A 13,031-nucleotide genomic window follows, 5' to 3' on the forward strand; every position below is an offset into this window, starting at 1 on the left:
TGGGTCTGAGACTTTCCATTAAAAATTTTGGGCCCAAATGATGGGATGGGAAACCCCAGATTAAGGGGATTACCAAAGTGCTAGGGGAATCATTTCTTTTCTTTTCTTTTTTCTTTTTTCTTTTTTTTTTTTTTTTTTTTGACAGGCAGAGTGGATAGTGAGAGAGAGAGACAGAGAGAAAGGTCTTCCTTTTTGCCGTTGGTTCACTCTCCAATGGCCACTGCGGCCGGCGCATCGTGCTGATCCGAAGACAGGAGCCAGGTGCTTCTCCTGGTCTCCCATGCGGGTGCAGGGCCCAAGCACCTGGGCCATCCTCCACTGCCTTCCCGGGCCATAGCAGCTGGCCTGGAAGAACCAGGATAGAATCCAGTGCCCTGACCGGGACTAGAACCTGGTGTGCCAGCGCCGCAAGGCAGAGGATTAGCCTGTTAAGCCACGGCGCTGGCCACATTTCTTTTTTTTAATTATTTTTTTTTTGAAAGGCAGGGTCACAGAGAAAGGTAGACAGAGGAGAGAGAGAGAGAGAGAGAGAGACATCGATCTGCTGGTTCACTCCCGAAATGGCTGCAATGGCCTGGGCTGAGCCAGGCTAAAGCCAAGAGCAGCCCAGAGCTTCGTCCAGGTCTCCCACATGAATGTGCAGGTGATCGATCTGTGGCTGCTTTCCCAGGCATCACTAAATGAACCAGGGAGCTGGATGGGCACCAATAGGACTCACATGGGCCCACAGGGGATGGTGGCATTGCAGGCGGTGGCCCTAACCCTCTGTGCCACCACTCCAGCCCCTAAGTGGAATCATTTCATCACACAGGACCCCAGAGGCCACCAATAAGAAGGTGCAGATTTTCAGTTGCCATGGGGGTAGAAACTAACCTTGAGCTGTGGGTTGTCAAAAACCAAAGACCCAAAAAGTTCAGCAACAGAGAGCACTGCTGCCTGCCACCACCATCAACAAGCCACCTCCCTGGCCACCGGGGGGCAAGGGGGAGCCCGAAGTGACAGCTTTTGTGATTGGTTGCTTTCTGTGCTTTAAGTCCTAAACCACCAGATAAAAATAATGGAACTATAGGACCTAGTGAGCCAAGGGCACAGAGCCCGGGTGGAGGGGTGGGGCAGGGGAGAGGGAAGGGAGGGAGGAGTGACACTGGGGGCAGCCTAGCCCATTGAATTTTGGCCAAACAAGAGAAAGAGAAAATTCATGGTCTCTGAGCACCCTGACATCTCTCACTATGCGAATTTGTCTTTGAAAAGTGTACCGTGTTCAAGTGTGCCATATCCTCCCGCCTCCTTTCTATCAATTTCTAGAAAGTTGTAATAAAGAAAGGGAAGACCTTGATGGCGCCAGTCTCATAAAACGCTGACCTTCTTAAAAAGCCGGCTTGGTCGTCGGTGGGCCGCGCCACCTGGCCCAGCTCGGGGCTACGTGACTGCGCGCTCGCCGCGCCCCGCGCCTCCCCGGAGGCGCCCCGCAGGGCTGGCCCGGCAGCGACCTGGGCGGGGCGGGTCCCGCGGCTACACCTGCGCGCCGCACGCTCCAGAGTCGCGGGAGGGAGCGCCGGCTGCAGCCTCCGCAGAGCCGCTGGCGGAATTCCTTCTCCTTTGTCTTTCCTACACTTGGCTTTGCGGTCTGAGGTCTCCTCCAGCTGTCAGGTCGGAGGCTGTGGCTTGGTCCATGCCGCCTTTCTCCTCTGCAAAAATTAATGAGCCGGCGTCTGGAAGGCGCTTTGGGTTCCTCGGGAAAAAAGGGCTGACTTAATTTCATCCTCCATCCTTAGGCGATCCACAAAAATGACAGTTTTTAAAGCAATGCTGTCTCAGATGTGGATAACAAAGGCGACATTCCTACGCAGTCGACCACTTTCAATGACCAGCTAGGCTGGGATCCGGATCACTTCCATCTTACAGATGAGGAAATTAGCATGGCTATTCCCGTTTGGAATGAAAACACAGATTGCTAGGTGGGAAAAAAAATGCCTAAGAAAATCTTTTTTCTTGGGTAACTTTCAAGGAATGCTCCCAACCTGCAAGAAAAGGTAAAGGCCGGAGGGATGTTATCTGGGAGGTCGGAAAGGTAAACAAGTTCTCTGTTTTCTTCCCTCTTTTGTAAGCAGTGACACCTGAGAAGTCTCTCCCCAGCAGCCTGGAATCATCTGACCCACTTGCGCTTAAATCTTAAATCGGGGCCACCTCCCTACCGCTCTCAACCGCGGGGTGTCAGCCGACAGAAAGAGGGCGACAGTTTTAGTAGATCTCCCTGCTGATGCTCCAGTTACCTCGCAGGGACTCCCGGACCCCTGAAACCGGCTGGAAGGGTAGAAGGGAATGGGATTCGCCGATGTCTGCTTGCTCTCCCTGTGAGCGAGGCTTGGATGCCATCCCAGGCACCCCAGGGATCAAGAGATCAAGCTGCTCAATTGGGCTGTGGGGGAAGAGGTGAGGGAGGCATAGGCAATTTTGCTGTGCAGTTTAACCTGCACTGTGGCCCTGCAAGGTTTGCAGGTTTCTTTCTTTGTCTTTTTAAATGTTTATTGATGTATTTTCATCTACTTGAAAGGCAGAGACAGAGAGAAAAACCTTTCATATACTGATTCACTCACCCAATGCCCACGACAGCCAAGACTGGGCCAGGCTGGAGCTAGGCGCCTGAACTCTCTCAGGGTCTTCCCATATGGGTGGTAAGGACCCAAGGCCTTGAGCCATCATGCACTGCCTTCTTGGATGTATTAGCAGGAATGCCGGATAGGAAGTGTGGAATAGCCAGGACTCGAACCAGGGCATCTGATACAGGATATAGGCCGTGGACATCTCAAGCAGAGGCTAACGCACTGTGCCCCAATGCCTGCCGCTCTTTCTCTGTCTTCCACTGACAGTTAAGTGCCTCATAACCACGATGTTTGGGTGAAGGACAGCTGGGCCCATATGATGCTGGTGGTCCTGTAAGATCATAATGGAGCTGGAAAATTCTCATCACCATGGTAACCATCTAACAGTGCGGCACAAACATTACTCAGCTGTGTGTGGTGAGGCGGCCGCAAGCAGACCTTCCATGCTGCCAGTCCTGTAAGTGTAACGCGGAATTATGCACCATACACAACACTTGAACATAAGAGAGGAGGTAACTGGTTTATATATTTACTCTACTTCCTATTGTTATTTTAAAGCCTTCTCCACCTACATATCAAAAAAATTGCTGTAAAATAATTATCTGCTCACTCCACATACGCCCGCAACAGCTGGGGCTGGGTCAGGTTGAAGCCAGGAGCCAGGAACTCCATCTGTGTCTCCCACAGTACTGACAGGGACCCAGGCACATTAGCAGGAAGCTGGATTGAAAGCAGAGGTGGGACTCATTCCCACAGACTCTGAGATGGGACATGGGTGTGCCACGCAAAGGCTGAATCCACTGTGCCACAATGCAGTTGCTAATGAAGGTGGACAACAGAATAGCTACTGGAAGGTTTTGGGTGTCCCAGCACAAAGATATGATAAATGTCAGCAGTGACAGACATGACAGTGCTCCTGTTAGAACAGGATTTCCTAACCCAAACTCTTGCAGATACTCAAGCCCAAAAGTCTGATGTTAACAATCAATGGACTAATGGTGACGGTTGATGGAGTAGGGTGAGGCTTGATCCAGTTAATTGGCAAATACAGAACCCAAAGATAATGAGGCTGGGCTGCGGTGGGGCCAGAGAGGACAGGGACCACAGGACTAAAGGGCTGACTGTGTGGCTCTGTCACCAAGAAAAGTTTGCCAAGCCTTGCCTTCCAGAACGCACAGCTCTCCTCCCAGGAGGGTGAAGCAGACAGAGGGGCTGACCCCTCCCTCACAGTGCTCGCAGGGAGAGGCAGAACTAATTCAGTTCCTGAGGTCAGGAAATGCAGTGCTCAGGCAGTGAGTGTGGACTGACTGCAAGCTCCATGGCAATACCCAATCTCTTCCCTTTGCGGATCTTCTCTCACTCATTCAACAAACTCTCCTCCAGAACCTTCTGATTTGCACGAGTCTGTGTTGAATGTTGTGAGCCATTTAGGGCTACTAGGTTTTTTGAAGATGTACTGATTTGAAAGGCAAAGCATCAAATGAAAGAGGAAGAGAGATAGAGGCCTTCCATCTGCTGGTTCACTCCCCAAATGGCTGCAAAAGCCAAGGCAGGGCCAAGATGAAGCCAGGAGGCTGGAATGCTATCCTGGTCTCCCAACATGGCAGGGGCCCAAGCACTTGGGTCATTTTCTGCTGTCTATCCAGGAGCAATATCCGGAAGCTGGATTGGAAGCGGAGCAGCCAGGACTCAACCAGCATAGAGCTACTGGTTTAAATAGTAACCCTGCTGCCTGCTCAGTGTCTCAGGAATCGAAGTTGTGAAGAAGGAAGGGCAGTTGGAAGAAGAGAACAAGCCGAACAGGGGGTCTGGCTGACTCCTGCCTGGATAACCAGTCTGTGCAATGGACGAGTTTGAGCCCCTTGTTTGCTCGTTGTGATCCTGCAGCTGCCACATGGGAAGCTTAGAGGTGGCTTGCAGTGAAGGCACATGTGGAAATCAGGAGGGAGAACGGGAGGCAAGTGAGCCAGGCCTGAGAGGTGCCGTGGTCCCAGCAGGCAGACCACAGGGGCAGGGAATTGTCTCCTGAGTTCCAGGGTGCATTGAGGTTCCCATCTCAGAAGAGTGTATGTGGAGTGCATGGGGCGGCGACAGAGACAAACTCAGCAATGAGAACAAACTCAGGGAAGAAAAGGGCTCGCTGAGGCACCTGACGAGGACAAGGCTTTTTGGACCTCTTGGAGTGGACCCAGCTCCACAGTTTACACAGATACTAAACAAAGATTTAACTGCTTCCTACCTGTGCCAGGTGCCTCCCCGACAGGTGTAACTGCCTTTTCATTCGGAACCTACACGTTCAATGTCTAAGTATTGCTTTCCTGATACTGGCACCAGCCAGAGGGAGAAGCTAAAATATCAAGAAATGGAGCTGGCGTTGTGATGTAGTAGGCTAAGCTTCCACCTGCACTGCCGGCATCCATGTGGGCATCGGTTCGAGTCCCAGCTGCTCCTTTTCTTTTTTTTTTTTTTTTTTTTTAAATTTTTGACAGGCAGAGTGGACAGTGAGAGAGAGAGACAGAGAGAAAGGTCTTCCTTTTGCCGTTGGTTCACCCTCCAATGGCCGCCGCGGTAGCGCGCTGCGGCCAGCGCACCGCGCTGATCCGATGGCAGGAGCCAGGTGCTTCTCCTGGTCTCCCATGGGGTGCAGGGCCCAAGCACTTGGGCCATCCTCCACTGCACTCCCTGGCCACAGCAGAGAGCTGGCCTGGAAGAGGGGCAACCGGGACAGGATCGGTGCCCTGACCGGGACTAGAACCCGGTGTGCCGGCGCCACAAGGCGGAGGATTAGCCTATTGAGCCGCGGCGCCAGCCGCAGCTGCTCCTTTTCTGATCGAGCTCTCTGCTGTGGCCTGGGAAAGCAGCGGAAGATGGCCCAAGTCCATGGGCCCCTACACCCACATGGGAGACCCAGAAGAAGCTCCTGGCTCCTGGCTTCGGATCAGCCCAGCTCCAGCCATTGTAGCCATATGAGGAGTAAACCCACAGATGGAAGACCTTTCTCTCTGTCTTTCCTTCTCTCTGTTTGTAACTCTACCTCTCAAAAAAATAAATAAAATCTTTATATTTATATATCAATCAAGAAGAGTGCTTGGAGAGAATATGAAGGAACTTAAAAAATGCATAGAAAATGGAATTGAAAGATGAGGTTATTTTGCTGTCAGAAAATGTGGAATTTGTTGTGGGAGGTGACTGAGTGAGACCTGCAACACGGGAAGTGAAGAGAATCCATCAGTGGAGAGAGGAGCAGAGTACTGTGCAAGGAAGCCATGCACAGGCAAGCCAGGCTGGCACGGACAGCTGCCACAGTGCAGAGCATCATCTGAGGGGTTCACCTGCGGCCACAGCACCTTCTTAGGGTGACAGTTGCCATGTGCAGGCAAGGGAGCAGCAGGCAACACGGCCAGAGGCTGTCCATTACAATACGGCCTACAACCCCTAAGAGACGTACTTCTAACTGCAATATTTCTTTCTGAAAAAAGTTAGGATGAGTTTGTTTTCTTTCTCCCTTTCTAAGATTTATTTATTTTAGTTTCAAAGGCAGAGTTGAGACAGAGAGACAGAAAGAGATTTTCCGTTCAATGGTTTGTTCCAACAGTGGCTGCAATGACCTGCACCAGGTCGAAGTCAGGAGCCCAAAACTCCGTCTGGGTCTCCCTTGTGGGTGCAGGGGCCCAAGCACCTGGGCCATCTTCCACTGCCTTCCCGGGCACATTAGCATGGAGCTGGGTTGGAAGTGAAGCAGCCGGGACTAAAACTTGCACACATAATGAATGCTGGTGTCACAGGCGGTGGTTCAACCCCCTATGCCACAATGCCGACCCCAGAATGAGCTTCCTGTGGTCCCATGTAGGTGATTTGCATCTCTGGGCAGATTTGGGGAGTCTACATTTTTATCTCCAGCAAATTCCCTGGGGTCACCCTCCACAAAATCCATGCACAGCTTTTTCACAATATATATTTTCTACTAACTTTTTGAGGATCTCTGGTATTTTTAAAAAAAGATTTATGTATCTGAAAGGTAGGGCTACAAGAGAGGCAGAGGCAGAGGGAGAGGGGGAGATAGAGAGAGAGAGTTAGAGAGAGAGGTGTCTTCCATCCACTGGTTCACTTCTCAAATGGTCACAATAGCTGGAACTGAGCCGATCCGAAGCCAGGAGCCAGGAGCTTCTTCCAGGTCTTCCATGCAGGTGCAGGGGTCAAGCACTTGAGCCATCTTCTACTGCTTTCCCAGGCTTAGCAGAGAGCTGGATCGGAAGTGGAACAGCCAGGACTCGAACCGGTGCCCATGTGGGATGCCGGCACTGCAGGCAGTGGCTTATACCTGCTATGCCACAGTGCTGGCCAATCTCTGGTAATTTTAAAATGGCCCTTCTTAGAGGGCCCTTTCTTGGCCAGCTCGGGCTGGAGAGGCAGTATCTGGTGTGGTTCCTTAGGGGAGACGCTAGAAACATCAGACTGCTGTGGAGGGGAGGGACCTGGATGGAAAGCCAGGAGTTTTCCAGGAAATAGCTTGGGGCCCACCCTGGCCCTGAACAAGTCAGAGCTTTATTCTACAGAAAGGGCTGGAGGTGATTTCATCCTGAAAGATTTTCAGAGCTCATGTCCACCACCTCTTGAAAAATCCTAGCAATGTAGGCATTTGTGTGGACAACAAGTCCTCTTTCTCCCGGTCCCTGGTGAAGACTGTGTGCCCAGAGTCCCTTAGGCTTACTCTGACCCTTCATCCAGGGGGCACACAAGGGGTCTCCGTGGAAAGCTCGTACTACGGAAAAACTGCAGGGATTTCAAAAGGTTTTGGAGCAAAATAAATTCCCCTATGAACTTTTTAAAGTGCCCTTATATTTTTCATTGGTGTGGAGACAGAGGCTCAGACAGATAAGAGACTGGTGTCTCAGCACTCTGACTCCACTTGATTTTCCCATTAATCATGTCCTATTACCCCCCAGCTACCAGAGCTCGGTGATATCAAAAGTGCAGCCGTGTGTGGAATATTAACGCACAGCTGTGGGCCGGGTCACAGCAGCACCACGCTGCTTGCCCTCCACCCGCACCATATACTGCAGCCCTGGCCGCTGGGCCTTGAAATAGCTTCTGTACCTCTCACATGCTGCAGTGTGGCCTTGGAAATCCTTGTAGGGGGCCAGAGGGTAGCCTAGCAACCCAGAGAGCCAACCGTCATCTTTAGCATTTGCTCTGATATAGTGGATCTCGCTTCGGGAGCATCCACCAAGTGGATTCCTGTTTCGGAATCTCTGTACTGAGATCCACGCCTGCCCCTCATTCCCTCCCATGCCCACACACTCAGGCCAGAGCCTCTGCAGCGTGGCATGCCTAAGGTCAACCAGGTGCTAAAAGATGATTCCAGAAAATTATAGGATGGTAGGTTATGGGTTCATTCATTGGGAGAAGTAATTTTTGAAGGGATTTGTCGAGTCTGGCGGTCTCGGCTTGGCAGGATCGCACATCCCCATTGAGAGCTAAGCTGGAGAATACAGGCCTAAAGCCAGTTCTTTGACCCGGGATGCAGCCCCTTCCCGGGTCCTGGCAGTTTACGTTTGGAAGCACTTAAAAGCTGGGAGGTGTGAGTAGCAATTGGAGTCTGAATGTAAAACCTCAGAACTTCAGCCTCATTTACATGTTTTTTTTTTTTTCTTCCCAGATTGTTGCAACCAAATTAACTCTCTTTCCTCTTCCTAGTCCCTTCTCCCAGAGGTGAGGTGTTAGGCAACGACAAGGGGTGTGGGAAGCCCTTAATCTGGGAAGAGAAGTATACCAAGACAGAGGGTGGTGACTGTGACACATAATGTACTTCCTGTGCATCACACACTGATGCCTGACAGTTAGCGATTTTAAAGCTCACCTTCTGGAAACATCTTCCTGAAGCCTAGACTGTCTAGTTGTGAGCTGTTTGCCTAGAGTAGAATATCTTCAGATTTTTGTGGCTTGCTAGTTTTTAAAGGAGAGGTGTTTAGGAAAGTGAGCGAGTATACTTAACTCAGTCAGTTAAGATTCAATTGCTTGAGGCCAGTGCTGTGGCGTAGCAGGTAAAGCTACTGCCTGCAGTGCCAGCATCTCACATGGGCACCGGTTCGAGTCCCGGCTGCTCCACTTCCCATCCACCTCTCTGTTATGGCCTGGGAAAGCAGTGTAAGATAGTCCAAGTCCTAAGGCCCCTGTACCTGCATGGGAGACCTGGAAGAAGCTCCAATCTCCTGGCTTCGGATCAACACAGCTCTGGCCGTTGCAGCCCTCTGGAGAGTGAAGCAATGGATGGAAGACCTCTCTCTCTGCCTCTGCCTCTACATCTCTGTAACTTTGCCTTTCAAATAAATAAATAAAACTTAAAAAAAAAAAAAAAAACCAACTGCTCTTACAAGGACACACATGAAACAGAGTCCCCCAAGGAAACAGCTAGAGGAACTAGAAGCAGAGATCTTGAAGGCAGTAATTGTGAACTTATAAATCAGGAAAAGACCGGCAAGACAGGGACCTTAATGGCATCGAGAAACACATACCTTGTGAACATTCGGAGTTGAATTTAACCCTTCCCACTCGCAAGGCTCGAGGGAGGAGAGAGGAGCTAGCATTCAGTGCTCATGCTTTTTGAGGGGCCGACACAGGCAGCTTAACCTGCTATGCCACAGCGTCGGCCCCTCAGAAAGCATTTTTTTTTTTCTTTTTAATAACTGATTTATTTGAAAGGCAGAGTGATAGATCTTTCATCTGCTGGCCAAATGGTCACAACAGCTGGGGCTCAGCCAGGCCAAAGCCAAGAAAGAGCCTGGAACTCCATCTGGGTCTCCCATGTGGGTGGCAGGAAGCCCAGCACTTGAGCCATCGTGTGCTGCCTGCCAGGTGCATTAGTAGAGAGCTGGACTGGAAGCTGAGTAGCAGGGACCCAACCTGGCATTCTGACATGGAAGCAGGCATCCCAGGAGGTGGCCCGAGCCCCTCACTACTCCACTACTCTCTACTGCCTGTTGTCTCTAGGGTCCAACCAGATCACCAGGAGAAGGATATTCAGAACCCAGGCCCCTCTCCATTTCCAGCATCCCTTGTTGGGGCACATATTGGGCCCTCAAGATTCACTCCACCCCCCCACCCACGGTTAGATTTTGTTTTCCCAGCTAGGTGGAGGCTCCAGGGCAGCAAGACCCACATCTGGGGTCTCTTGTGCAGAGTGGATGTTTGTGGGTGCTGGATGGTCCCTGCTGTGGTTTGAGTGTGTACCCCCAGAGTTTGTGGGTTGACCTGAATTCCTCTAGGCTGCAGTGTTGGGAGGTGGGGCCGAAGGGCAGGGGCTGGGTCCTAAGGGTGGAGCCAGCACAAATGAGTGAGCTGCTGTGAGAACTTGGCCCCTTCCCTCTCCCGCACCAGCTCGCTTGCCCTTCCGATTCCCTTGGGGAACTGAAGCACAAGGCCCTGCACCTGCAGCCAAGCAGGTGCTGGCCCCATGCTTTTGGACTTCGCAGCTTCCAGAACTGTGAGCCAGAGTAAAGCTCTTTTGTTTGTTTGTTTGTTTGTTTTTAAGATTTATCTATTTGAAAGTCAGAGTTACAGAGAAAGGGAGGGAGACGGAGAGGGATAGAGATCTTCCATCCTCTGACTCACTCACCAAATGGCTGCAACGGCTGGAGCTGGGCTGATCTGAAGCCAGGAGCTTCTTCCAGGTCTCCCATGTTGGTGGCAGGGGCCTGAGGACTTGGGCCATCCTCTGCTGCTTTCCCAGGCCATAGCAGAGAGCTGGATCAGAAGAGGAGCAGCCGGGTCTCGAACCGGTGCCCATATGGGATGCCGGTGCTTCAGGCCAGGGCTTTAACCCATTGCGCCACAGCCTGACTAGGGCATGTTTTTATAGCATAGGGGGTGGTGCCTGGGGCAGGGCTTAGGTGAATATTCACAAGAGGTGAAGTTTGGGACGGGGCTTAAGGACTGTTTATTTGCCATGCCTGATGGAAGTGGGTGTTCCGATCACCATAAGTTCATTATCATCGTGGGCACCCAGCTTGCAGCCACGTGGGATGTTTCTGTGCAGTGGTGGCTGCCTCTGCACAGAGGGGTCTGGGTAGTGCCCCGGGGGTTGCAGCGCAGGCGCTGTCAGTCCTCAGTTCCTCTTCGCTTGCTACCTCCCTGCGACGTCAAGACCACGGCGTGCCTTACCTCCGCCCCCGGTTTCCTGAGCCTGCAGCTGGAGCCCTCCTGGGAGGAAATGGCGCCCACCTCTTTATCTGTCTTCAGGGGCAAACCTGACGGTGGGACAGATTGTGTGCTGGGCCACATGTTTCTGGAGCTCTGCAAATATGTGGGGCGCTGCGTCAGGTGTTGGGGACGCAGAGAGGAAGAGAGGAGGCACTGTTTGCCTTTATAGCGGTTCCTGTCTAGGAGCAGGCCCAGACCCAAGCCAAAGCAAACCCAAACAAAACAACTGGCAAACTCAGGCAACTACAAAAAATGTGGCAAAACAGAGCCCCCCCTGGGGGTGCTCTGAAAGGGGCATTCTCAGCAGTCAGCCAGGCAGGATTTAAAGTTTTCCACTCACCTCTCTCCCAGAAGTGCCGGGATTGGTAGTAGACAGGCTCCTTGGTTCACCACAAAGGATGCCTGTGGCACTGCTGAGGGCGCCCGGCTCACTCACAAGGCCGATGAGTAAGCCCTGAGCACTTGCTGTGCGTTCCCATACTCTTCACCACCCAGCGGACGTGTTACTTGTACTTTTTGAAAAAGCAGAGAGACAGAGATGGAGAGAGAGCTTCCATCCTTGGTTCACATCCTAATGTCCACAGTGGCTGGGGCTGGCCCCAGGTGGACCTGGGAGCCAGGAACTCAATGTGTTCTTGGCAGGATCCCAACTGCTTCAGCCATCCACTTTTAAATTATGTTGGTTTTTTAATCTCCAGAGACCCTAATTTAAAAGTGGATGTATGGCCATTAAATTGCCTTTACTAAGCAAACCTAATTTGTTTTCCCATAATTATCAAAAACCTCTGCTCTATCTCATTTAGGATGTATAGGAATACTTCTAAAAAAAAATGAAATACATTCATTTTTCTAAAATAAATTTGAAATGCATGCATAGTTTTTTCCACAATCCACGTTTTCCATGACATTTTTTCCCATGTATGTCAAGTATCTGCCATGATACTATAGTTGGGAAGAAGGCAATTTGTTGTTTTAAAGATTTAGTTTTATTTATTTGAAAGGTAGAGTTACAGATAGAGAGGGAGATACAGAGACAGAAAGAGAGAAAGAGAGATATTTTCCATCTGCTGATCGCTCCCCAAATGACCTCACTAGCCAGGGCTGGGCCAGGATGAAGCCAAGAGCCTGGACTTCCATCCGGGTCTCCCACATGGGTGACAAGGACTCAAGCACCTGGGCTATCTTTTGCTGCCTTCCTAGGCACATTAGCGGAGAGCTGGGTCTGAAGTGGAGCAGCCAGAACTCAAACTGGCACTCATACAGGATGCTGGCTTTGCAGGCAGCACCTTAACGCACTGCACCACAATGCCAGCCCAGCCATTGTTTATTAAATCAACAAAGTAGAGTTTATTCATACTGCCTTATTGTGCTAGGACATGATCTGCTTCGGCCTTTGCCTGATTTTGTTTTTGTATTTGAAGATGTTGAAGTAAACAACCATGTCTTTATTTTTTATTTATTTGAAAGGCAGAGCTACAGAGAGAGAGGTCTTCCATCCACTGGTTCACTCCCCAATTCGTCACAATGGCCAGAGCTGAGCTGATCCAAAGCCAGAAACCCCGATCCTCTTCCGGGTCTTCCATGCTGGTGCAGGGGCCCAAGAACTTGGGCCATCTTCTACTGCTTTCCCAGGCCATTGCCGAGAGCGGGATGGGAAGTGGAGCAGCCAGGACTCGAACTGGCGCCCATATGGGATGCCCGCACTGCAGGCGGCGGCTTTAACCCTCTGCACCACAGCGCCAGCCCCCAACCATGTCTTTATTCCAGCAAACACTACCTCTGCTCAGGACTCTGAAGAGCAGATGGTCTAGTGCGATTTCTCCTTTTTACATTGACATGCTCGCTTACTTCACCTAGCTAAGTTTTTGTGTTGCTAATAGTCATTCTTTTTCCCATTCCATGTCTCCAAGGGAACCTCGAGGCCCTGCCCAGAGGAGAACCATAAACGAAGTTCACTATCTCCAATAAGCAAAGGAATCCAAGAGCCTAAAAGATTGAGTTAAGGGAAAGATAAAAAACAAACCAAACAGGCTCTTAGGTTCCTGGAGGTAGATGGCACCTATCTCCCTGGGTCAGGACCCTGGAATCTTTTGGAAGGTGACTTGCAGTCACCTGGCTGCACTCTGGCCTGGGGCAGCAGGGAGTGGCCCCAGCTCTTCCCTGCAGCCAGAACCTCTCCGTGCCCCAGCGACTGTTCCCCCTCCAAATCCATGCCTGAGGCCAGGCTTC

The sequence above is a fragment of the Lepus europaeus genome, chromosome 16 (assembly GCF_033115175.1).
Source record: "Lepus europaeus isolate LE1 chromosome 16, mLepTim1.pri, whole genome shotgun sequence".
Classification (NCBI taxonomy): Eukaryota; Metazoa; Chordata; class Mammalia; order Lagomorpha; family Leporidae; genus Lepus; species Lepus europaeus.